This window comes from Leucoraja erinacea, chromosome 34, assembly GCF_028641065.1.
Source record: "Leucoraja erinacea ecotype New England chromosome 34, Leri_hhj_1, whole genome shotgun sequence".
Taxonomy (NCBI): Eukaryota; Metazoa; Chordata; class Chondrichthyes; order Rajiformes; family Rajidae; genus Leucoraja; species Leucoraja erinaceus.
The window spans coordinates 11,550,654-11,578,019 of record NC_073410.1 but is presented as its reverse complement, the minus strand read 5'-3'; the positions used below and the strand labels follow the sequence as shown (position 1 = coordinate 11,578,019).

At 45.7% G+C, this 27,366-nt stretch overlaps 1 protein-coding gene across 1 annotated transcript in view; it reads right to left on the bottom strand.

Moving 5' to 3' along the window:
* Positions 1-25,313, bottom strand: part of LOC129712842 (tyrosine-protein phosphatase non-receptor type 13-like) — a 212,237-nt gene extending 186,924 nt beyond the window's left edge. The window contains exon 1 of the mRNA XM_055661561.1: positions 24,942-25,313. The gene's annotated coding sequence lies outside the window, so the exon portion shown is untranslated. The remainder of the gene's footprint in view (positions 1-24,941) is intronic.
* Positions 25,314-27,366: the final 2,053 nt, after the last annotated feature.

The following is a 27,366-nucleotide window of genomic DNA, read 5'->3' as shown; positions in this document are numbered from 1 at the left end:
CCACAGCTTGTGTACAATGCCCACCTCAATACAATGCCAAGCACAGAGAATGCTTTGCAATGGTCCATCCATTGGTCTTAGGGTTTGTTCCCTCCGCAAGTCTAGTCAGGGGTCATCGTTTGTCCCAAAACAGAACAATTAAATTCTCACTGGCAGCAGCGTAACACATTTGTAAAGAGAGTACTCAATAGATAATATAATAGACAAACAAAAAGAAAGTTCAATAGGTTAGTTGGTTACGGTAACATTGTAAATGGTCGCTAGTGTGTGTAGGATAGTGTTGGTGTGCGGGGATCGCTAGTTGGCGCGGACTCGCTGGGCTGAGGGGCCTGTTGCCACACTGTATCGCTAAACTAAATAAATGAAACTAAATTAAATAAAAACCCAATTAAAAAAAAAAACAAACAACAAAGCCTCAAGGTCGCTAGTGTAATAGGTGCAGGTTTAGGCCATTTGGCACTTCGAGCCAGCACCGCCATTCAATATGATCATGGCTGATCGTCCTAAATCAGTACCCCATTCCTGCTTTCTCCCCATATTCCGCGATTCCGTTAGCTAACCAGTTTGAAGTTCGGAGTTTGGTTGGAGTTTTGTAGCTTTCAATAGCCTGCTGGTTGTTGGGAAGAAGCTATTCCTGAACATGGAGCTTACAGTTGTGTGATCCAATACCTTCTTCCCGATGGCAGGAGGCAAATGAGAGTGTAGCCAGGGTGGTGTGGGTCCTTGAAAAGGTTGGCTGCCGTTATGGGAAAACACCTCTTATAGACAGACCCCTTCGATGGTAGATCATTACCGTGATGGACCATGGAGAAGGGTCTCGACCTGAAATGTCACCTCTTCCTTTTCTTCAGAGATGCTGTCTGACCCGCTGAGTTACTCCAGTTTTTTTATGTCTATCACCTGTGATGGACCGTGTCATTACACCTTTGGAGCATTGTAGTCCCAAATGGTTCCCATTTTCGAGAAGATGATTCGGTATAGAATATAGAGAGGAAGCCATTCAGTCACTTGAACCTCTTCTATCATAGAGATGGATCACAGTTGATCAAAGCAAGAGTCAAGAGCTATTCAGATGGGTAAATGAAGGTATGTAGAGTTAGTGCAGGTGAGCAGCGCTGAGGTTAAAGGTCACCAAGAGCTGGCTGATAGGTGCGGAGTTACATAGGGCTGAATGGCCTCCTATTTTTATGTCCAGTTCATTAGATAGTTAGTTTATTGTCACATGTACCAAGGAACAGCGGAAAGCTTTTGTTGCGTGCTAACTAGTCAGTGGAAAGGCAATACTTTATTATTACAATCGAACCATCCACAGTTTTTTAGTTTTTTAGTATTAGAGATACAGCACGGAAACAGGCCATTTGGCCCACCGTGTCCACGCCGACTGACAATCCCTGCACACCAATTCTCTCCTGCACACGAGAGACTGTGGGAGGAAACTGGAGAACCCGGAGAAAACCCACGCAGATCACGAGGAGAACGTACAAACTCCGTACAGGCAGCACCCGCACAGTCAGGATGGAACCCAGGTCTCTGGCGCTGTGAGGCACCAACTCTGCCACTGTGCCGTAAATCTCTCCACATTCCCACCCACCCCGCCAGTTTCTCCTGCTCACATACATATTTACGGAGCATTTACCGCAGCCATTTACCCAAACTATGAAGAGTTCTACGAGGAAACCGGAGCACCCGGAGGAAACGTACCCATTCACGTGCAAACTCCACACAGACAGGACCAGAAGTCTGGATAGAATCTCAGTCTCTCCAACTTTGAGATAAAGGATATACTAACTATACCAACCGTGATGTACTCAGATATACCAATTGTGTGCCAGCCATAAATGTCACTAAATAGACACAGTAACATTTAAAGGGGCATTTCAACCATTTCCAGTCTGATTTCTTGCATTGGCTTCTAAGCAAAACACAAACAGAACACGTATCACTGACTGCAGAGAAAGGCTGGATTGGAATCATGAGAACACACTTTCTTCAGGAAGTCATTAATTATGGAGAAGGGGAAGCTTATTCATGTTTCATTAAAAAAGTAATTGGACATCTTGTGCATGGAAATTAATTTCAAGAAAGCTTCCACAGATGCCCTGCCTCAAGATGTACTAATTTCAAAAAGTTCCCCAGAGGCAAAACCATCACAGAAATAGATGCCTTGAATTTTGCTTAGGCTATATAGACTTTCACACAAGAGGCTTTCTTTCACTTCATTGCCAATGGGGACATTATCTCCATGTATTTACCTCAGTCTTCCATCAGACTCCTCCATCCCCATTTATACATTTGGGATAAGATGATAAAATACAATCCAGAGGTAATTCCTGGAGTCAGTGCTGGATACAATCATAGTCAGTCATACAGCAAGAAAACAGGCCCTTCAGCCCAACTTGCCCCATCTAGCTAGTCCCACCTGCCCTGGTTTGGCCCAAATGCTGTTATAGTACCTACTTCAACTACCTCCCATGGCAGCTTGTTTCAGATACCCATCACCGTCTGTATGGAAAAAGGTGCCCTTCATGTGCCTCCATTCGTCGTTTTTTTGGAATCATATGGTGCAACACAATTGTAAAAAATAACTGTTACAGGGCTGGACGAGGGTTGGTCAAGATTATAAATAATGATCTCCTTTTCTTTTTTATTTTATTTTCTTTTCTCTATTTTCTCTCTCAACTTTCTTCATTTACTCGTTTTCTTTCTTCACACATTATATATTTCACATCTTTCTATCCTTTACCATCTAACTTATTTTTCTTATTCTAATCTTTTTTCAATGTAACAAAAAAAAAAAGAAGTTGTGCATAAAATGTATTATGAAAATATATATTAGGCACTTTGGTGCCATATGACTGTACTTACTTCTAATAAAATAAAATATTAAAATAAAAATAAAAAATGTTCCTACTAATTGTTTCCCTCTCATCTTACATCTATGTCCTCTGGTCTTGATGCCTCTACTCTGAGTAAAGGTCTCCAAGAATTCACCCAAAACATCCCCCTTATGATTTTATATGTGGAATAGTGAAAGAGAGAATGCTGAGAGGATGTTTCCACTAGTGGGAGAGTCTAGGGCTAGAGGCCATAGATTCAAAATAAAAGGACATACCTTTAGAAAGATGAGGGGAAATTTTAATCAGAAGGCGGTGAATTTGTGGAATTTTTGCCAAAGATGGCTGTGGAGGCTGTCAATGGATATTTTTAAGGCGGAGATTGACAGATTCTTGATTAGCAAGGGTGTCAGGGGTAATGGGGGGATGGCAGGAGAAGGGGTTGAGTGAGAAAGATAGATCACTCAAACTCCGTACAGGCGGCACCCGCAGTCAGATGAATGGCGTAGAATTGATGGGCTGAACGGCCTAATTCTGCTACTAGAACTTGTGAACAGGTACGGAAATCACTAAGAAAACATGCGGGGGGGGGCAATGTATTGGCAGCTGCCGCGCGCACACGCACGCGCACACAAGTCAGGCTTTGTGGACGGTAACATCATGAGCTGACCTGGCTGGTGACCGGCTCCGAACTCCAGCAACAGCAGCTTCGTCCACCCTGAATCGGCCCGTTCGCGGGGCCTTTCATCGCCCGGCACTGCGTAAAATTGGCCGGCGGGGTTGGGGCAACATCGGGAGCCTCGATCACCTTGATGCAGCAGTTTGATTTTAAGCCGCGCCGGGCTCCGAAAGGACCAACGAACGGGCCGATTCAGCCCTTAGAAAGCATCTGATAAAATCCAGATTACAAAACATGGGGGGGGGGGGGGGGATCGTCCCCCTACCTCTCAAAGCCGGGGGGGGGGGGGGGGGGGGGGGGGGGGGGGGGGGGGGGGGGGGGGGGGGGGGGGGGGGGGGGGGGGGGGGGGGGGGGGGGGGGGGGGGGGGGGGGGGGGCCTGTCCCCCTGTCCCCCCTGTCCCCCCCCAGGATTTCCGCCCTGACACAGTGAAGACCCCATGGCACGATCCAAAGAATGGGGCTGCTCTCCTCGTGCCTTGGTCTCCATTATCTAGCGAGTGCTGCTCACCGCTGATGAGTCCAGGTGCTGCTGCAATTTGTATTTTACAAGAACAGCTTACTTCAATGTCTGCGTTGGGAAATTGTTTAGCAGCAAGGGACAATTCAACCCTTCAGGCCGATCATCCGTTTATGTAACGTGCTCCTGCTTGACAGTTCAGGAATTTTAACAGCGCATTCTCTCTTCCCTTTCCAGCTCCCTGCAGTTCGCACACAAGCAAAGGCTTTGATGGCAAGCCCAAGGACAAAGAGTATTTACTCGAAACTTCAGCGCACAGTTGAAGTTTATAGCAATGAATTACGGCCTAGCTCAATAACCAGGCGACGGGGACTCGGGAAGCATCTGATGAATGCTGCCGAGGACAAGCTCTGCCTTGTGGTATTTGCCATCGTTCATCTGCCCTGTGAAGACTTTCCACGTATGAATATAGAGACCTCTGGCTTTGTACACATCCTTGCAGATGGACTCGTCACAAATGGTTGACGCGGATGTAAATAACGCTGTATTTTACAGCATCTCATATTTCGCTTGGGCAACTTACAACCCAGTGGTATGAATATTGATTTCTCTAACTTCAAGACACCCCTGCATTCCCTCTCTCTCCATCTCTCCCCAACCCAAGTCGTACTAGCTTCAAAGCCGTCTTGTTGAGTCTCATTGTCTGTAACTCGGTCTCACCGAACAAATAGCTAACAATAACGCGTTTCCTTTATCATCGTTACTTTTTTACTTATCTTTCATTCATTTGTTCTATACCTCGCTACACCACATTGTACATCTCTTGTTTCCCTCTCCCGACTCTCCAGTCTAAAGAAGGGTCTCGACCCCAAACCTCACCTATAGCTTTTCTCCAGCGATGCAGCCTGACCCGCTGAGCAACTACACCTTTTTGTGTCTTTCTTCTGTATTTTGGACAACTGAGTTTGAAACAAACAGCTCTCATTCGCTTTTAAATCCCAATAAATGTTCATACTTAAATACCATTCCCGTGACTTTTCAATGCAAAGTTCACAAGATTCAATAAAACTTTTCTATCCATTACTCAATCTGTACAAGCGGGTGAATGATTTGTCCTTTCCACCTTTTTCTGCTGTTACTTTCTATTAATTTAGTTTAGTTTAGTATAGAGATACAGCGCGGAAACAGACCTTCGTCTCACCGAGTCCGCACCGACCAGCGATCCCCACACATTAACACTACCCTACACTACACTTACACCAAGCCAATTAACCTGCAAACCTGTACGTCTTTGGAGTGTGGGAGGAAACCGAAGATCTCGGAGAAAACCCACGGAGGTCACGGGGAGAACGTACAAACTCCGTACAGACAGCCTACTTGGAGCAAGGACGCACCCAGCTCTGCTCCAGAGGACTCAGGTGAAGATTTCATGAGGCAGAAGGCAACCATAGGTGAAGAGTACGTTGATAGTTTGTATTCATGGCCGCCATTTATTGTTCATCCTTACGCGAAGGACAGTCAATTAGCAGTCATAAGTGGTGGTGATGAAGTCACAAGTAGCTAGGTCAGACCAGGCAAGGACAACATATTCCCTCCTGGGAATTGTACGACAATGCATCAGTTTATTATCACAGTAATTGGGGTTTATTTAATTCTCAGTTCAGATTTATTTGATTACTTGAATGCTGAGCTGCCACATCGGGATTCGAATGCCTGTCTCTGGATCGATGATCCAGAACTCTGGCTGCTAGTCCTGTAACTTAACCACTACGCTACCAGACCCCTGCACGCATGAGGCTATCAGTCCTGCCTAAAGTCCTGCACCAAATGTCATGGGGCATGTGAGAATCAAACTTCATGGGGATTTTGTGGGGAAATAAAGAAATAAAGCGCTGGAGTAACTCAGCAGGTCAGGCAGCATCCTAGGAGAACATGGATAGGTAACGTCTCGGGTTGGGAAGGGTCCCAACCCGAAATACCACCTATCCACAATCTCCAGGGATGCTGCCTGACCTGCTGAGTTAAAGCCCTGGCCCACTGTGCAAGTTCATTCAAGAGTTATCCCGTGTTTGCCCTGATTAGAACTCGGAGATTTACGGTAATGGCCGCTGGTCGGTACTCAGGGCTCTCGTGGACATTTTTCAACATGTTGAAAAATCTTCACGAGTCTTCCCAAGCTTACCGCCTATCCCGAGTACCTGCCGTTAGCATGACGAGCCGCTAAGAGACGTCCCCAAGCTCTGACGTACCCGCAACATACATTCTACGTGCTTTCACGAGTTTGATTTTTTTTTTTAAACTCGGGAGAGCTCTTGAATGAACTCGTACAGTGGGACAGGTCTTTTACTCCATCGTTCTGCATCTCTTGTTTTGTGAACCTGCATCTCTCAGTTCTTTGTTTCTACCGGCTTGTCATGGAGCATGGAGCTAATTCCAGTGTGTGATTAGTAGCAAGCTCCTCTGTGGAACCAACACAGTTTCACCATCAGATGGCTAATCTCCCAGTTCTCATTACAGCTAAATACTTGCAGGCCCATGAGGTGGTTTAGGCCCATGAGGTAATTGAGGCAGGTACACCAAGACATTTGGACAGTGCATGGATAGGAAAGGTCCAGAGAATTGTTGGCCAAGCGTGGGCAGGTGGGACAAACCCAGATGGGACATCATGGGCAAGTTGTGCCGAAGGGCCTGTTTCCGTGCTTTGCGACTCTAATAGAGTCTCTATGACTCTAATCTCCGTACCTGATAACACCTAGTGCTGATCACGCAATGACAGTCGTGCTAGTGGAATCGTACAGTTGTACAAACTCCACTGGAGGAGAGGATTGTCAAAGCTGTATCCATTCAAGAACAGCAACAGGACGTTTAGAAATAATTGTAATTACAAGGCTACTCACGGGTGCCATGGAGCTCCTGATGATATCATTCAAACCCCGTTCAACATGAGAAAACTTACTGCCAGCCACTGACCTCCGTGCTCCTATACACTTACATCAAGGCAAACCGGCATTTCAAACAGAACCTTTCATGCTGCCTGGAGTGCATTTCCAGCACAGTGTGTATGTGTATCGGAGTGGTACGCTACATGAACAGGAACATAGTGTACTCAAATAGACACAAAACGCTGGAGTAACTCAGCGGGACGAGCAGCATTTCTGGAGGGAAGGAATGGGTGACGTTTCGGGTCGAGACCCTTCATCTCGACCCGAAACGTCACCCATTCCTTCTCTCCAGAGATGCTGCCTGTCCCGCTGAGTTATTCCAGCATTTTGAAATGAAATGAAATGAAATGATTCAATTTATTGTTATGTACAGTACAGAGACAACGAAATTTTGTGTCTAGTTTCGATTTAAACTAGCATCTGCAGTTCTTTCCTACACATAGGACGTTTGTATGTACTCACACATGCCTCACAGTATGAAACGTCAGAACCATGTCTACAGAGGCCGCTCTGCCTCACGTGCCGCCTGCGAAACCTGTCAATACCATGTTCCCTCTTCTGCTCTGATTTTCAGTGATATTTAACCTCAGCCATATAGAAACGTTTCAACCCTCAGCCGAACAGAACAATCAGTCTCGGCTCATTCAACTACTAAGTCTGTATACTTAGGGCATGAACCTTGTTGGCATGGCCACTGGTTCATAAGTTCATGTGATAGGAGCAGAATTAGGCCATTCGGCCCATCTGGTCTACTCCACCATTCAATCATGGCTGATCTATCTCTCCCTCCTAACCCCATTCTCCTGCCTTCTCCCCATAACCCCTGACAACCCTACTAATCAAGAATCTATCTGTCTGTGCCTTAAATATATCCATTGATTTGACCTCCACAGCCTTCTGTGGCAATGAAGTCCACAGATTCACCACCCTCTGACTAAAGAGATTCCTCTTCATCTCCTTCCTAAAGGATCGTCCTTTAATTCTGAGGTGTCTATGACCTCTGGTCTCTCCCACTAGTGGAAACATCCTCTCCCCATCCACTCTATCCAAGCCTTTCACTGTTCGGTAACTTTCAATGAACCTCCCCCTCATCCTTCTAAACTCCAGCGAGTAGAGGCCCTTCAATCGCCAAAGTGGGAACCAACAACATAATCCTCCTGCAACTAGGACATAGAGCCCCACAACACGGAAACAGGCCCTTCGGCCCCAACTCATCCATGCTGACCAATTTTTCTAACGCCACTCACCCATTTCAGTTCCGCTCACAAGCCTGGATCGACAACGGAGCCTAGAAGATGGAGTTGACCAATGAATATTTTAATTATGGTTTAGCACCTGACCGCACAAGGCCACCAATCATCTAAGGGCAGAAAAGTGCAATCTAAAAGAATAAAGTTATTTGTAACAGGCTTAATTTATTATTAAAATATTGAAGATACATGCGCAGAGATTCAACCTATGGTCCTGTTGCCAAGACTATGGGCTTTGCTTTGAGATCAATATTGAATTTGAACTGATTGTTAGGAGTATAGTCACCACCTCTGGGCAGTAAATATCTCTGTGATTTCTTATCTAATTACATTGCTATCTATTATTAAAACATAAGCTTACCATCGCCCACGGGTAGAAGACTCAGAGTTTTTACTCATATTTTGACTTACCACACAGACTCTAGTTCAGAGATACATCATGGAAACAGGCCACTCGGCCCACTGAGTCCATGCTGACCAGCGATCCCCGTACACTAGTTTTATTCCGCATGCTAGGGGAGGTTTACAGAAGCCAATTAACCTACAAACTTGTACGTCTTTGGAGTGTGAGAGGAAACTGAGCACCTGGAGAAAACCCACGCGGCCACTGGGAGAACGTACAAACTCCGTACAAACTGCAACTTTAGCCAGGATCAAACCCGGGTGACTGGCACAGTACGGCAGCAAATCCACCGCTGTGCCACCACCAAAGAGAAATTCACTTTGTGAACCTCTGTACGTGTGATAATAAAGTCTGAAGAAGGGTCTCGACAGAAAATGTCACCCACTCCTTCTCTCCAGAGATGCTGCCTGTCCCGCTGAGTTACTCCAGCGTTTTGTGTCTACCTTTGATAGTAAAGAACCATTGATTGTGGAGGCATTACTAATTACCTGCAATACCAGTCAAATTCATCCACTATAAAAGGATTAATTGGGTATGGGGCAAACTACCTAGCAACAATCATGGCCAGTACAAAGGCCAACATTAGGGAAGATCTTTTAAGATATAAACAGGAAACAGAAATAGAGATAAATTCCTTCCTCAACTGACCTTGTGAAAGTTTAAGTTCCTTTCTGAAAAAGGGTTCCAGCCCAAAACTTATTCCTTTTTTCCAGGGATGCTGAGTTACTCCAGAAATGAAGAATACCACACAAAATTACACTTGGAATAAAACTGTTGGAGAGGAGAGGCAAGAGAAGGTTAATGGGATGAGTAACAATGGGCAAGTGAGTGGAACGCACTCAATGTTGGGTAGCAGCATCCAAATACAGGGTGGCACGGTGGCCTTACGGCACCAGAGACCCAGGTTTGATCCTGACTACAGGTGCTGTCTGTATGGAATTTGTACCTTCTCCCCGTGACCTGCGTGGGTTTTCTCCGAGATCTTCGGTTTCCTCCCACACTCCAAAGGCGTACAGATTTGCAGGTTAAGTGGCTTGGTATAAATGTAAAATTTCCCAAGTGTGTGTAGGGATAGTGTAAGTGTGCGGGGATCGCTGGTCGGTGCGGACTCGGTGGGCCAAAGGGCCTGTTTCCGCGCTGTGTTTCTAAACTAAACTAAACTTCACATGGAGAAATAATGTTCTAACTCGGATCCTAAATCAGAGCATTTTAACTATAAAGGGTATGAGAGGGTCATGGTTGAGTCATACTATGGATAAACACAATAAAATGCTTCTACGCTTATTAAGACGGAGACAAATATGCTTTTGTAGAAGTTAACCAACCACAGCAGCAAAGCTAAGCACCTTACTAATATTATCTGAAATCTGAGATACTGTTCTCCTTAAAACCTCGCCTGCCTTTCTTGTTCTTTACACCGTTAATCTCTCTTCTACAATAAGATTCCACAATAATATCCCTGACTGGGGCTGGCAAAGACCAACCTTAGTTGTAGGGTGAAGGTGGTGCAGCGGTAGAGTTGCTGCCTTAAAGAGCTTGCAGCGCCAGAGACCCGGGTTCAATCACGACGACAGACCCTGTCGTAACAGAGTTTGTACATTCTCCTCGTGACCAAGTGGGTTTTCACCGAGAGCTTTAGTTCTACGCCAAAGATGTGCAGGTTTGGAGGTTAATTGGCCTGGAAATTCACAGCCATTTTGCATTGTTATTTGGTCAAAAACAAATAACTCTACCCTTAGTGCACCTTCAACACACAGACAGCTCCAGCAAACTGATGTCAGCCATCTTCACAAAAATGCCAATGGCATCTTAAGTTAACATGTTGTCCCCTAATGACAGATCTACAACTGAATCTAAAGGGATGCTGCAATTCAGAGCTCAATTCAAATGAAAATTATTTTCCAGAATAATTTAAAAAATGATTTAGTTCATTGGATTATAGGGTGTTTTTGGCAATGTAAACAAATGAGGTGTTATCTCTGAGATTTATGCCAAAACAATATTCAAAGCAACCGGTACAAAAATGGAGAAACGAGGAACTGCGGATGCTGGTTTACTGAAAAAACACAAAGTACTGGAGTAACTCAGTGTGAAAGGCAGCATTTCTGGAAAACGTGTGTACGTAACATTTCGGGTCGGGACACTTCAAAAGGGTCCCGACCTACAACTGACCCTTCCATGATCTCCAGAGATGCTCTAGCGCTTTGTCTTTGTTGAGCTATGTTTAAAGAGTGAGGCACATTCAAGCAGGTGACTCCTTCAACCCAGACAAAGATTTTGGTTGAGTTTAGTTTGGAGATAAAGTATGGAAACAGGCCATTCAGCCCATCAAGTCCGCACCTACCAACGATTCCCATACATGAGCACCATTATACACACGAGGAACAATTTACAAGCTTTACCAAAGCCAATTAACCTACAAACCTGTATGTCTTTGGAATGTGGGAGGAAACCGGAGCACCCAAGTAAAACCCACGCGGTCATGGGGAGAACGTACAAACTCTGTACAGAGTCTCTGGCGCTGTAAGGCAGCAACTCTACCGCTGCACCACCGTGCCACGCAGGTTTTGTTCCAGGTGATTGAGACTTGAATATCTGCGCTAAATATGCTACTAAGTAGGCTCCATTTAGAGTTAGAGTCATGCAGCACTGAGTCCCTGCCAACTTCCTCATAGCTGACTATGCCAGAGAGGGACAACTCATTGTAGGCTGGTCCCAGAGGAGGATCTATTATCATTCAATACAATCACCTCACTGTTGTAAAACCCTTTCCCACCTGTATATCTTGCTATTAATTGTGCTTAAGTTTGGCCCTACTGTATTTATTATTTTATCATCTGATTTGATTGTGTAGCATGCAACACATAGCTTGACACTGTACATCTGTATAGAGTCATAGATAGATAGTCATAGAGTTATACAGTGTGGAAACAGGCCCTTCAGCCCAGCTTGCCCACACTAGCCAATGTCCCATCTACACTAGTCCCACCTGCCTACATTCGGTCCATTCCCCTCTTAAACCTGCCCGATCCATGTACCAGCCAAATTCTTTCTTAAATGTTGCGATAGTACCTGCTATGTGACAATAACAAATCTCAACCCAAGTCATTTACAATCACCCTACAAAGATCCCATTTTATTCTCCCACACTCCCCATCAACTCCCTCTTACATTCAACCATACACATGGGGCAATGTACAGTGGTTAACAGCGGTGGCAAGGTGGTGCAGCGGTAGAGTTGCTGCCGTACAGTGCTTGCAGCGCTTGAGACCCTGGTCAACCCTGACCACGGGTGCTGTCTGCACGGAGTTTGTATGGTCTCCTCAGGACGCCGTTCGTTTTCTCCGAGATCTGCGGTTTCCTCCCACACTCCAATGACGTACAGGTTTGTAGGTTAATTGACTGGTATAAGTCAAGATATTAGTCAAGCCAGGTAGTCAAGACTTGGCAGACAAAAATGCTGGAGAAACTCAGCGGGTGAGGCAGCATCCATGGAGCGAAGGCGATGTTTCGGGTCGAGACACTTCTTCAGACTGATGTGAGGGTGGCGGGCGCGCCTTGGTATAAGTCAAGCCGAGTAAACCCACTCACACAATGAAAACTTGCAAACGCCGTACGGGCAGCACCAGAGGTCAGAACTGAAGCTTGGTCACTGAGAGGCAGCGGCACTACCAGATGCACGACTGCAGTACCCAGCATGGTCACAAGGAGCACACACCATTGCTATGCCTGTACGTTTACCAAACGTTGGCAATGGCATAAAGCTTTACTGAAGTTTCACTGTGCCATACCTCAGAAGTAATTCAAAAGAATCAGTGTGTTAGAGTTAGACAACAAAAGAAATATGTTAATGATTAAGAATGTTACTGATGCCAACAAAGGAGACCCTGTTTCAATAAATCAGCACACAGCCAAGGCAATAAGGACATTGGAAATGGGGTCAGAAGTGGGCCATTTCACCCAACGCTCCTATCCAACATGGCTGGCTTTGTATCCTTCCTCGGATGTGGGGCCCAAAACTGCTCACAATTCACTCAGATTCACGGAGGGTAGAACTAATTCAATCAGCCAGTAGGGCATAGAGATACATTGTGTTGGACCCACGTGCTGTGTGATGAAGAATTTCCTTAATGTCCAAAAATGGACTAGTTTCTATCCAGAATACATTTTCACATAAAGGGTGGTGGATGTATGGAACCTTTTTCACACAAAAGGCGGTGAGTGTATGGAACAAGCTGCCAGAGGAGGTAGTTGTGACAGGGACTATTCCAACATTTAAGAAACAGTTAGAGAGGCACATGGATTGGACAGGTTTGACGGGATATGGGCCAAATGCTGGCAGGTGGGACTAGTGTAGCTGGGATATGTTGGCCGGTGTGGGCAAGTTGGGCCGAAGGGCTTGTTTCCATACTGTATCACTCACTAACTGAGAATCCACATTCCCGCTGGGTAGAGAACTCCAAGAATTCACCATTCTCTGTTCGAAGAAGCTTTTTCTCCTCTCGATCCTGAAAGGCCAATCCCTCACCTTGACCCTTGCTTCCCAAACACTCCAGCCAGGAGAAGCACCCTCCCTCTGTCACCCTCCCAAGCCTCCGGACAATGTTTATTTCAAAAAGATTTCGGAACTCAAGTGCATCAAGGCCCAAGATAGACAAAATGCTGAAGTGACTCAGCGGGACAGGCATCATCTCTGGAGAGAAGGCATGGGTGACGTTTCTGGTTGAGATATCTTCACTGCCTGTCCCGCTGAGTTACTCCAGAATTATGTGTCTATCTTCGCTGTAAACCAGCATCTGCAGTTCCTTCCACCACATATAGGCCCAGTCAGCTTGTTCCATCAACCGACAACAAATCACTACTCCACCCACATTCCTTGTTCATTATTCATTGATACATTTGAAACATGCATTATGAATCTGTATTTTTCACAATTTAATACAATGCAATATTGTAACTGAAAGTTTTATAGGTGACTCAGTGTTGCCTGGATGAGTCTACCCAAGTTTGTTCCTTCCAGCAATTCTGCACACATGCAAAACATGTGAAATCAGATTAAAATATCTGCAAAATGTGAAGTTAGCACAAAGCGAGCAGGGGGTGATAGGTTGCTGCAGCAATTGTAAACACAAACAAACAATAAACCTGAGCAAAGTGCAGCATATTCACTTCTTGGCCTGCCATAGCATCACGCTAGCTTACTAATATTCTGTGTGTGAGTGTGGGGCATTTGGATATACCCAGCCAGGCAGCGGAATGAAGAGAGAGCTGGAATCATGTAGCAATGAAGAGATCAGCTGAAGAAACTCAGTAGGTCGAGCAACATCTATGGAGGGAAAGTGGCATTTCAGCTCAAGGCAATGCATTTAGAATGAAAGCAGAGAGGAAAACTAGTCGATATAAAGAGGTGGGGGAGGGGTGTGGCAAGAGCTCGAAAGCAATAGCTAGCAAGGGGCTGGGCTTTAGAAGGATAAAGGGAAATCTTGTTGAAACCTACCAGATCATGAAGGACCTAGATACAGTGGATGTAGAAAGGATGTGGCCAGTAATGGGAGAGTCTCGAACCAGAGCGCAGAGTCTCAGAATAAAAGGACGCAGCTTCAAATTGGAGATGAGGAGGAAATCTTTTACCTAGAGGGTGGTGAATCAGTGGAATTGATTCACTGATTCACCACTGAACGGCTGGTTGAATCAGACAGCTGCGGAGGACAACACAATGCTGAGATTGATAGGTTCTTGATCAGTTGGTGTATCAAAGGTCACGGGGAGAAGGCAGGAGAAGGGGATTGATAGGAAAGATTAGATCAGCCATGATCGAATGGCAGAGTAGACTTGATGGGCCAAATGGCCTAATTCTGCTCCTATGTCTAATGGTCTCACCAGTGTAAAGGAGCAGATGCAGCAGACTAGAATCGTGACGTTTTTGCCGAAGCTGTCTCCATTGATAGTGAAAAAATAATTGAGGAGGCCTTTATGAATAATTCATTTCAGACGGTGGAAGACGCATTTAACAGAAACATGAATCAGCGCAGGAAATATGTGATGAGTCAGGGTCTGTGAAAGATGGGCTTCTGGTGGCATCAGACGCATAACATGAATGTGTTGTTTCAGGTATCAACTTCATCACCTCCACCAGAAAATTAAACAGCAGAATTCTGTTTCTGCATTTCAAGGGTTTTCAACCCGACCTGTTAATTCAGTTTCGTTTTCGACAGACATCTTGTTTTCAGCAAATCTTCTTTCTAATTGTATATTCATAAAGGTCACGTCCAAGAAGAGCTTCCTCTCATCAACCACCTGCATAACCCCAACCACAACCTTACCACAGCTACAAACTACTTAGATTTAACTCTTGGGCTTAAAGGAATCAAGGGATATGGAGAAAAAGCAGGAACGGGGTTCTGATTTTAAATGATCAGCCATGGTCATATTGAATGTGGTGCTGGCTCGAAGGACGAAATGGCCTACTCCTGCACCTTTTTATCTATGTTTCTATGTTCTATGTTTCTAAAGGCCAATCTCATTACTCATTTGTGCAGTGCTAATGAGAGAGAACAAATGTTTAATGTGGAGGAAGGGCAAACAAACAAGTGGATTGTGTTTAAGAAGGAACTGCAGATGCTGGAAAATCGAAGGTACACACAAATGCTGGAGAAACTCAGCGGGTGCAGCAGCATCTATGGAGCGAAGTAAATAGGCAACGTTTCAGACCGAAACCCTTCTTCAGACTCAGACAAGTGGATTGTGTTGTCCAGGCTGGTGGCGAGTGTCTTGATGGATGTTGAAGCTGTACCCATCTTAAAAAATTGAATGTGTTCCATTACACTGTCATTTTACAAGAATGATCCCAGGAATGAGTGGGTTAACCTATGATGAGCGATTGTCGGCACTGGGCCTGTTACTCGCTGAAGTTTCAAAGAATGAGGGGAGGCCTCATTAAAACATACAGAATAGTGAAAGGCTTGGATAGAGTGGATATGGAGAAGATGTTTCCACTAGTGGGAGAGTCTATGACTAGAGGTCGTAGCCTCAGAACTAAAGGACTTTATTTTAGGAAGGAGATGAGGAGAAATTTCTTTAGTCAGAGGGTGGTGAATCTGTGGAATTCTTTGCCACAGAAGGTTGGCGAGGCCAAGTCAGTAGATATTTTTAAGGCAGAGATAGATAGATTCTTGATTAGTACAGGTGTCAGGCATTATGGGGAGAAGGCAGGAGAATGGGGTTAGAAGGGAGAGATAGTACAGGCATGATTGAATGGCAGAGTAGACTTGATGGGACGAATGGCCTAATTCTACTATCACTTATTACATCTTTAAATGGCAGAAGGCTTTGGTGAGTCACCAGCATTGTTACTATTGTCTGGCTTCTTAATAGCCCTGTCCCACGGTACAAATTCATTCCAAGAGCTCACCCGAGTTTTTAAAAAATCAAACTCGTGGTAAGCACGGAGAATGAATGTAGCGGGTACGTCGGAGCTCGGGGACGTCTCTTAGCGGTTCGTAACGCTAACTGCAGGTACTCGGGAAGACTCGCTAACGGCAGGTAAGCACGGGAAGACTCGTGAAGATTTTCAACATGTTGAAAAATGTCCATGAGATCCCCGAGTACCGACGAGTGGCCATTACCGTAAATCTCCCAGTTCAAATCAGGGCAAACTCAGGAGAGCTCTTGGAATGAACTCGTACTGTGGGACAGGGCTTTAACCATGATACTTATAGATACCAACCTCAAGAGCAATGCTCAGTGCTCGTCTATGCGCTCCCTAACTTTTCAATGTTTATGTCCACTTTCCAGCATTTGCAGGTTTTTCATTTGATCTTAAACACTTCCCCAAGTCAGAACCAAACAGGTAGCACCCCTCGCCTTTATGTGTGGACTGAAGGCGTACCGCTATGTTCACCTTATCAATGTCATAAAGATAAGATACTGATCAGTGCTCTCTCACATGAGTGGAATGAGCAAAGATCAACAGTGGACTGCAGGGCCACTTCTCTAATATCAGTTCAACACAAGGAAAGTCAAAAGGATGGGGAAATTTAATAAAATGTTGAAAGATATATTTCATAGCTCCCAATTCTACACCATATTGTGAAAGTAGGTCTAACAAAGAGATTAATGGGAAGTTTTTTTTTTAAATTAACAGGTAGCTCTGCTGTTACACACATTTTCACAATGCAAGATAGTCACAAAAAGCTGGAGTAACTCAGCGGGACAGGCAGCATCCCTGGAGAAAAGGAATGGGTGACGTTTCGGTTCGAGATCCTTCTTCAGACTGTTCCTTCCTACACATTTTCACAATGCAAATTGGATATGAACCCGAGACATTGGGTATTTTTAAGGCACAGATTGACCGGTTCTTGATCAGGAAGGGTGTCAAAGGATACAGGGAGAAGGCAGGAGAATGGGGCTGAGAGGAAAAAATAGATCAGCCATGATTGAATGGCAGAGTAGACTCAATGGGCCGAATGGCCTAATTCTGCTCCTACACCTTATGCTCCGCTGGCCCTTAGACAATGAATTAGGGACACGCTGTTTTTCTACGCAGGCCTAATTGGTTTTATCGCGATTTCAATCGGGAATTTTAGGTCCACTTGGAAGTTACTTTGAAAATTTACAAGCAGAAAAAAAAGACTCTTTTAACAAAAAATGTTCCATGCAGCCTCCATGCAGTAATCATTCTCTTAAGAACACAGTTGCTACTTTAAACACAAGTTGTCATTGAAATTGGCTTTATTAAAACTTGGACAATGATACTCTATTGAACAATGTGACATGCAGCCATTAATATTTTTAGTTCAAAAAAATCTAGGAGAGAAATAAACTTTGTCACTGCTGGTCTGAAACTCCCGAGCCCTGAACCCACTTCTCCCCATTGACTCGTAATTTTTTATAACTGGAGGTTTCTTAGTCTCGTTATGGCAGAACTACCTGTATCCCATTGAATGCACCCTAGTGTTCATGATACAACTACATAAGTACTGCTTGACTGTGGCTTTTGATGGGACTAAAATAAATACAATTGACAGTGGAGCATCTTAAGGAGGTGGAGCATACTTATGGATAAATCATATTAAACAAACACATGGTTAACAGCAATGCATGGGGAAATAAGATGGCATAGTATTTTTTTTACTGGATGCATTCGTTCATTTCTAAGACTTGCTCGGAAGGTAACATTTGACGCTGGAATTAACCACTTACATACTCCTTATGCATGCTGCGAGAGTGCATGGAGTAGTCTTATAATTCCAACTCATCGTTTTCTTCCAACGCAACTTGTTGGCAATAACCCGGCTCTATAAGGAAACACAATTCCTTTATATGGAGCCCACAGCATGTGCCCTGAGCCAAACTGTATATGGTCAGGAATATACAGTATTAGATCCAATGTTGATGTTTCAGCCTGATGACATTCTCATGAGAATATGATGGCAGGAATGCTGAGGATTTGCTCAAAGCTGGCGGAATCTGTCGGCAGGGTACACTTGTTACCCTCGCTGGCAACGAGCATCTTGACTGAGCAGTAATCTTCCATTACACTGCCCATATGGAAATGGTGGAACGGTTTTGGTGAGCCACCAACCTTGTTGCTCTCCTCTGCCTTTGGAGCCGTGATACTTAAGGAAACCTAGTTATGTTTCTAATCAATAACGATGCCAGGCAAATTGCTGGACAAAGATTCAACAATGTTAATGCCTTCTAATGTCAGTGGATGATGGTCAGACTCTCATGATGGTAATAGTCAAGCAAAAGTACATAGGTTCTTCATAGGCAAGGGAGTGAAAACTTCCTGCAGTAGACAGGAGTGGGAAGTTGAGGTTACCATCTTATCAGCCATGATCAGACCCAAGAGACCAAACGGTCAGTTCCAGTTCCCAAGTCCTATGGTCATGTTTATATTCATTACTTGGTACTTAGCAACCCCCATCCAAATGTTTCCCAGGTATTTATGTGGACGTTAAATGTTTTAACTTCTATTTTAAAGAGTTCCAGGGAGAATTCCCCGTGACTGGTGTTGGTACCCTATTGTAATTGTAATTGTAATTGTAATTGTAAATCTTTATTGTCATTTCCTGAGTATTCGCATACTCAGAGGAAACAAAAAAAACGTTTCTCGACCAGTGTCCATTCAGTTTTCGTTACAAAATAAATAGCAATTAAAGTTAAAATACATGTCATGAACAATTTAACCCTCTAATAACATTCAATAACATTCAACAGCCGTTCCGACTGGCAGCGGGGTGTTTGTGCGCGATACTTGGCAGGGGGGAAAGTTCATTTAACAGTCTTATAGCCTGTGGGAAGAAGCTGAGGAGCATCCTGCTGGTTTTGCAGCTGATGCTCCTGTACCTCTTCCCAGATGGGAGGATGGTGAAAAAGTCATGCGATGGGTGGTAAGGGTCTTTGATGATGGAGATGGCTCTGTTGATGCATCTCTTCCTGTATATGTCCAGCAGGAAGGGGAGTGGAGCACCAATAATCCTGCTTGCGGTCTTCACTATCCTGTCCAGTTTGGTGACGTTCGTACGCCTTGCAGCTCCCGAACCAGGAAGTGATGCCGTATGTCAGTGTGCTCTCAACAGTCCCCCTGTAAAAAGTCCGTAGGTGTGTGGTGGGGAGGCCTGCTTTCCGTAGTCTTCGGAGGGGGTGAAGTCGCTGCTGGGCTCTCTTGACCAGAGCTGTGGTGTTGGCCGTGGACGTCAGGTCATCAGACAGGTGTAGTCCTAGGAACTTCATGCTGCTGACCCTTTCCACATCAGCTCCGTCGATGTGCAGAGGTGTATGGTGTTGTTTCCCCGCCCTCCTGAAGTCAACCACCATCTCCTTAGTTTTTCCCACGTTAAGAATGAGGTTGTGGGATTTGCACCAACCTGTGAGCAGCTCCACCTCCATCCTGTACGCCGATTCATCGTTGTCACTGATGAGACCCACTACTGTTGTGTCATCAGCGAACTTGCTGATGAAGTTGTTATTGAGTCTGGCAGTACAGTCGTGTGTCAGCAGACTAAACAGAAGGGGGCTTAGGACACAGCCTTGGGGTGAGCCAGTGCTCACGGCTATCGTTTTTGATGTCCTACTGCCCACCCTGACTGTCTGCTGCCGCTGCGACAGGAAGTTCAGGACCCAGCTACATGTGCCAGCATCAACCCCCAACAGCTCCAACTTCTCCACCAGCTGCTGCGGGATGATTGTGTTGAAAGCGGAGCTGAAGTCTATGAAGAGGATCCTGGCATAGGTGTTTTTCCGATCGAGATGTGACAACACGAGGTTCAGTGTTGTTGAGACTGCGTCCTCTGTGGATCGGTTGGCTCTGTAGGCGAACTGCAGTGGGTCTAGGTTGGCAGGTAGACTGTTTTTGATGTGCTGCATAACTAGTCGCTCAAAACACTTCATTACAATGGGTGTTAGGGCCACTGGTCGAAAGTCGTTATGGCAGGCTGGGTTTGGTTTCTTCGGTACAGGGACGATGGTGGCACTCTTAAGACAATTCGGCACTACTGCCTGGCAGAGTGAGATGTTAAAAATGTCTGTGAAGACATCCTTCAGTTGCTCGGCACAGTCTCTTAGAACGCATCCAGGAATGTTGTCTGGCCCTGCAGCTTTGCGTGGATTGACGCTGGCGAAGGCCTTTTTAACTCTGGCTGCGGACAGCCTGAGCGACTGGTCACTGGGAGATGGCAGTGGTGCACGTGTCTGGGTGCTGTTTTTAACCTCAAACCGTGCGTAGAACTCGTTCAGTTCATCTGGTAGGGAGGGGTTGCTTTGGCATATTCGCACAAATGTAACCACAAATACTCCTCTGAGTCTCAGTCTGAAGATGGGTATCGACAGGAAACATCACCCATTCCTTCTCTCCAGAGATGCTGCCTGAGCCGCTGAGTTACTCCAGCACTTTGTGTCTGTCTTCAGTCTGAAGAAGGGTCTCGGCCGGAAATGTCACCCATTCCTTCTCTCCAGAGATGCTGCCTGTCCCGCTGAGTTACTCCAGAACTTTGTGTCTACCTCCTCTGAGTTTGATATACTCCAGTCAATGCCGATACCAGACATATCAACAAATATCAGACATATTGATGATCAAATCACAATCATACAGCAGGACTTGTTGGCCCACCTTGTCCATGCCAATCATGATACCAATCTATGCTAATCCCATTTGCCCACATCCCTCTACTCTTTTCCTATCCAAGTACAGTTTTGACAATGATAATACCATTAAGCATTAAAAAAGTGATAATCAAACCCTTTTAATTGAGATGCACCTGTAAAATTAGTTAATTTCTTGGTAAGGAGAAGCTGGTTCAGTGTCACTGGGGTCTTTAATGCTGCACTCAGGCATGTTCTGCCTTGAATGCCATGGAAGATATTCTCACCTCACCTTCACACTATAGGCAGAACTTCCTGAGCAAACCTTCATTCAATCCAATAGCTTCCAATATGGCAATACTACTGAAAAAGCTAGGCAACAGGTACTGCCAGCTTTGGTGCAAATCTTCAGCATTATAGCTATCATATTCTAATAAAAAGTTTCATGAGCCTGCAACATTAACTATTCTCTCTGCATAAAGAGATGCTTGATGGTTGGCATGGACATGATGGGCCAAAGGATTTGTTTCCATGCTGTATGACTGAGATGCTAGGAGTTTAAGTTTAGAGATACAGCATGTAAACAGGCCCTTCAGCCAATGGAGTCTACGGTGACCATCGATCATCCATCCATCATTCATCATCCTCCATCGATCTATCGATCATTCAGAGTCTGAAGAAGGGTCTCGACCTGAAAAGTCGCCTATTTCCTTCGCTCCAGAGATGCTGCCTCACCCGCTGAGTTTCTCCAGTAGTTTTGTCTACCATCCATCCACTAGTTATATGTTCTCCCACTTTCAACATGCTACACACTCTGGGCAATTTACTGAAGCCAATTAACCTACAAACATACTCATTGTTGGAAAGTGGAAGGAAACAGGAGCACTTGTTGAAAACCCACGTGGTCACAGGGAGAATGTACAAACTGCATAGACAGCACCCGTGGTCAGGATTGAGGCAGTATTTTCTTCATTTCATCAAATTATTTTTTAAATAGATTCCTCCCCCTCAATATTTGATATCAAAATATATTCATACAGAAAATGTAAGTGGATGTCGAAAAGTGCCTGCTGTGAAATGCATTGTCAGAGAATAAATAAAATACATTTCCCAGTAGACATGATTTTGTATTATTGAGCATAAAACAGTTCCCTGTGAAGCTTGGTCAACTTTTTAAAGAAATTGTAGACACAAGGAACTGCAATTTTGAGCAAAACACAAAGCGCTGGAGAAACTCAGGGAGTCAGGCAGCATCCGTGAAGGGAATGGACAGATGATGTTTCAGGTCAGGACCCTTCCTCAGACTCAGATGGACCCTGACCATCATGTTACCCATCAATTTCCCTCCCCATATGCAGCCTGATTCACCGAGTTCCTCCAGCATTTTGTGTATTTATCTTAAGGACCTGTTTTAGACTTACAATGGGTGAGTGATGAAATGGCCACTGCATACAAGGCTTATTCTCATCCAGCCTATTGTCCCTATACTGTCCCTGGCAATCCAATGGATGTCAGTGAGTCTGGCTAGATAGCATTCTGGATAGCAGTCTGAAGAAGGGCTCAACCCAAAACGTCACCCATTCCTTCTATCCAGAGATGCTGCCTGTCCCGCTGAGATACTCCAGCACTTTGTGTCTATCTTCGGTGTAAATCAGCACCTGCAGTTCCTTCCTGTACACTTAGCATTTTCAGTAACCTGGGCAACGGCAATGTTAGCCATAACTTTTTCCACAGCAGATGAGTGAGAATTCATCAATACTTCAAACTGCTGCGATATTTTGACCATATTTATGCATGCATGTGGAGAGTGGGAGTAGAAAGTGAACATTTATCGCAGTCAAATATAAGATCACTTGAGCAAAATTACTGCCGGGCGGTCAGTGTTGTGCAATTACATCCTCACACATCGGTGCCTTGCTGGCTAGAGCAAGGTTGTCTCATGTGGAGCTTGAATACAAGAGAGTTGTAATTGGGGGGAATTGTAAATTGTAAATGGTAATTAAAAGAAAGTTGTAAATTGGGTAAATTGGCTCCTACAAGATCAGCAAATGCTTTAACCAAATGATAGTAGAGAAACCAAATGAAATTGTGTGGAGCCCCACTCTTTCTCCTACGCCAATACTCTTGCTCAAGGGCGGCAGAGTGGTGCAGCTGGTGGAGCTGCTGCCTCACAGCGCCAGAGACCCAAGCTCGATCCTCGCCTATGGTGCTGTCTGTGTGGTGTTTGCATGTTTTTCCTGTGACTGCGTGGGTTTCCTCCCACATCCCTATGACATACTTTAGTGTAGACTAATTGGACTCTGTAAATTTGCCCCTAGTGTGCAGGGAGTGGACGAGAAGGTGGACATAGAACTAATGTGAATAGGTGATCGATGGTCATTATGGATTTGGTGGGCCCCAAGGGCCTGTTTCGATGTTGTATCTCTCGGGTCCATCCCAGTGTGAGACCAGCCACTTATAATGGTCACCTCATATTTTGCTTGGGCAGCTTACCACCCAGCGGCATGAATAGTGATTTCTCTAACTTCAAGTAACCTTTACATCTCCTCACTCTCCATCCCTCCCCCACCTTAATCATCCTGCTAGTTTCACTGTTGTCCCGCTGAGTTTCACTGTTGGTATCACTCATCATCACCTCCCCCACAGCCAACAATGGACCATTGTGAGCTCTATCTTTCCTTGACGAGGTTCCTTAAGGGGTTGGACAGGCTAGATGCAGGAAGATTGTTCCCGATGTTGGGGAAGTCCAGGACAAGGGGTCACAGCTTAAGGATAAGGGGGAAATCCTTTAAAACCGAGATGAGAAAAACTTTTTTCACACGGAGAGTGGTGAATCTCTGGAACTCTCTGCTACAGTTGAGGCCAGTTCATTGGCTATATTTAAGAGGGAGTTAGATGTGGCCCTTGGGGCTAAGGGGATCAGAGGGTATGGAGAGAAGGTAGGTACGGGATACTGAGTTGGATGATCAGCCATGATCATATTGAATGGTGGTGCAGGCTCGAAGGGCCGAATGGCCTACTCCTGCACCTAATTTCCATGTTTATATGTTTTTCTATGTTGACCATCATTGCTTTTTACATATCTTTCATTCATTTGTTCTATGTACTTTTATATCTCTCATTTGCCTCTCCCCCGACTCTCAGTCTGAAGAATGGCCTTGACCCAAAACATCGTCTATTCCTTTTCCCCAGCGATGCTGCCTGACCCGCTGAGTTACTCCAGCATTTTGTGTCTTTCTACGCTTATGATGATTTGCAGTGGTGCCTAGATTAGTTTTGCCCCATTCCCTGGTTGCCTCCTTTGGAATCTTGCTCTGATCCATGCGTTTGAACCAGCAACAGAAGCCGCATTCCTGGTTGGCTTTCCAATCCAGTTAGATTCCAATTCTGTTCAAGGGTCACTCCAGCTTTAGACTTCAACAATGCTGTCTACAGATAGATTTTTGTTTAGTCCAGGTGTCAGATGTTATGGGGAGAAGGCAGGAGAATGGGGCTATGAGGGTGATAGATCAGCCATGATTGAATGGCGGAGTAGACTTGATGGGCCGAATGATACTCCTATCACAAAGGACAAATGATCTGTGCCACCGGAGCCACGCTCCATCCATCGAGGCAATGTTTCACTTCCCCTGATCTGTGGAATTCTCTGCCTCAGAGGGCGGTGGAGGCAGGTTCTCTGGATGCTTTCAAGAGAGAGCTGGATTGGGCTCTTAAAAATAGCGGAACGGGGTACTGATTGGGGATGATCAGCCGTGATCACATTGCATGGCGGTGCTGGCTCGAAGGCCAAATGGCCTACTGCTGCACCTATTGTCTATTGTCTATTATCTCCATGGAAATGAACGCTGGGATAATGAAAGTGCTGCGGGCAGTCAGAGTCTGAACACAACGACACACACCTCCCGAAGTGCTTCCACCACTTCTCACCAGCAAGGTCAACAACTTTCCTTACTTCAACCACCAAAGACCACGCATGCATGCACACGACCTAGTTTTATAACTATCCGCGTTCTTTCTGGTAGTTTGTACGTTTCTGGACGGATGCTATATTTTTAAAAAACTGTCTAGCTCAATACAAAGTAGTTAACAACGGCCACAGTGGTCGGCATTGTCCCTGTTTTAAATCACACTGTGCCTGGGACTCTGGCTCCCGCCGGCTTCACTCGATCATATCACAAGTTAGTGCAGCAAATTGTCTCAAATGTCGCCGCGCAAAGTGGAACAACGAGGGAGGGGAGGGGGGCACAATGTTAGCTAGGACTAAGGGCCAAGGAAGAGTGGGGAAGTCTTACTTGTGTTTCCAGTGCTCTTTGGGGCAAAGACCGGGGTTGAAGGCGGCCAGGTCACGGCTGACCGCTCCTTGCGTCCAGAGCTGGCCAGCGGGTGAAATTCCAACGCTGCGATTTCATCCTGAGCTCCGGGTAGCGTCCGATCCCAACGCAATCCCCCCTCCTGCCGGGGGGTAACGGCGCGGCGGTCCAAGTTGTTAGACTCGCTCTTCAGTCAGTGCCGTCCTATCTGGAGAACGGCCAGCAATTCCGTGGCTGCGGTCGGTGGAGCAGTCCTCGTCCTCTCCTCCTTCTCGCCCCCGAGAGATGCAACCAGGTCCGGGCCGGGGCTGGCACCGGCACCGCGAATGAACCCTGGCGAAGGAGGGACCAGAAACCTAGGAGATGCAACGCTAAGTTGTGCTGAAGTGCCAATGGATGTGGAGAGGCTGGGCGGAGCTAGCCGGCCGACCTGGCAGGGGGTCAAAAGAGAAGTTGTCAAAAAAACTCTCCAAGACTCTTAAGCTAGACAAAAATGCTGGAGAAACTCAGCGGGTGCAGCAGCATCTATGGAGCGAAGGAAATAGGCAACGTTTAACGTTGCCTATTTCCTTCGCTCCATAGATGCTGCTGCACCCGCCGAGTTTCTCCAGCATTTTTGTCTACCTTCGATTTTCCAGCATCTGCAGTTCCTTCTTAAACATCTCCAAGACTCTAGTTACCCGGGCAGGCGGCGAAGCAGAACAGAGAGTGGGGGATGTGAACGCATTGAATGCCTCAACGCCCCAGTCTCACTGAACCAAGACCACACAGGAGACAATTCGGCCCATCAGCCTCATGTCGGTTCTTCAAGTGGAACCCCTTCAGTCCAGTCTGAAGAAGGGTCTCGACCCGAAACGTCACCTACTCCTTCTCCCCAGAGATGCTGCCCGACCCGCTGAGTTATTCCTGCTATTGTGTGTCTTCCTTCTCTTCATCTTTCCCTTCCACTTCTACTCATCTTCCTGCTCCCTTTCCTCGCCCCCTGCTACTCGTTTCCTCCTCCCCCTCTCCTCCCCCCCTCCTCAATCCCTCCAATCATGCTTCCTTCTCCGCTTCCCCTCCACGGCTCCTTCTCCTCCTCCTCCCCCACTGCCCGACCTCCTTCCCCTCCTCCATTCTCTTTAATTTGGTTTAATTTGTTATCGCCCCATGGACCATGGTCCAGTTAAAAGCTTTTTGGCACAATTTTCAAGTCCCAGTTGTTGTAAGTGCAGGGATCTTGATCTGACCATGAAGGTCTGTTGGCCTCTGAACTATAACAGCCTATTGCACTGTATCTGTTTATTTATGTGTGTGTATATATATATGTGTGGTCTATGGTATATAGACACACTGATCTGTTCTGTATTTATGCCTACAATATTCTGTTGTGATGCAGCAAGCAAGAATTTCAGTGTCGTATCTGGGACACATGGCCACAAACTCTCTTGACTCTTGACTTGACAAAAGAATATGTGTGTTATGATTGTGTTTATAGTTTGGTTGGTTGTTTTGTTGTTTGTCTTTTCAGATTCAGATTCAGATTCAATTTTAATTGTCATTGTCAGTGTACAGTACAGAGACAACGAAATGCATTTAGCATCTCCCTGGAAGAGCGACATAGCAAACGATTTGAATAAATAATAATAAGTGTCCGGTGGGGGGGGTGGTGATTGGCAGTCACCGAGGTACGTTGTTGAGTAGAGTGACAGCCGCCGGAAAGAAGCTGTTCCTGGACCTGCTGGTTCGGCAACGGAGAGACCTGTAGCGCCTCCCGGATGGTAGGAGGGTAAACAGTCCATGGTTGGGGTGAGAGCAGTCCTTGGCGATGCTGAGCGCCCTCCGCAGACAGCGCTTGCTTTGGACAGACTCAATGGAGGGGAGCGAGGAAGCAATGCCTTCCGGTCGGAGACAGAGCAGTTGCCATACCATACTGTATGCAGTTGGTAAGGATGCTCTCGATGGTGCAGCGGTAGAAGCTCACCAGGATCTGAGGAGACAGATGGACCTTCTTCAGTCTCCTCAGGAAGAAGAGACGCTGATGAGCCTTCTTGATCAGAGTAGAAGTCCGCACAAAAGTCCGCGAGCATTGCCACTTTCATTTCACTGCACATCTCGTATGTGCATGTGACAAATAAATAAACTTGACTTTACTTGACTTGACTCCTGGCGGCGTTGCCGGGTTGGCCTGGCCTGCCCAAGCTCTCCTAGTTGTGCCACTGTGCTTCCATTTACCTTGCTTTAACGCTACGTCACTGAGATCAATTTACCACCAGGCTGAATGAGTCAATTGAGAAAACAAGAGGTTCACTGTTCCCTTGCAAACAATTCCATGTCATTGGTTCCCACATCTCATTTGAGAACTCTGTGGAATAAATTTAGAAGACGGTTGAGGTTTCAATGAAAATCTGTTTGTGCAAATATCATT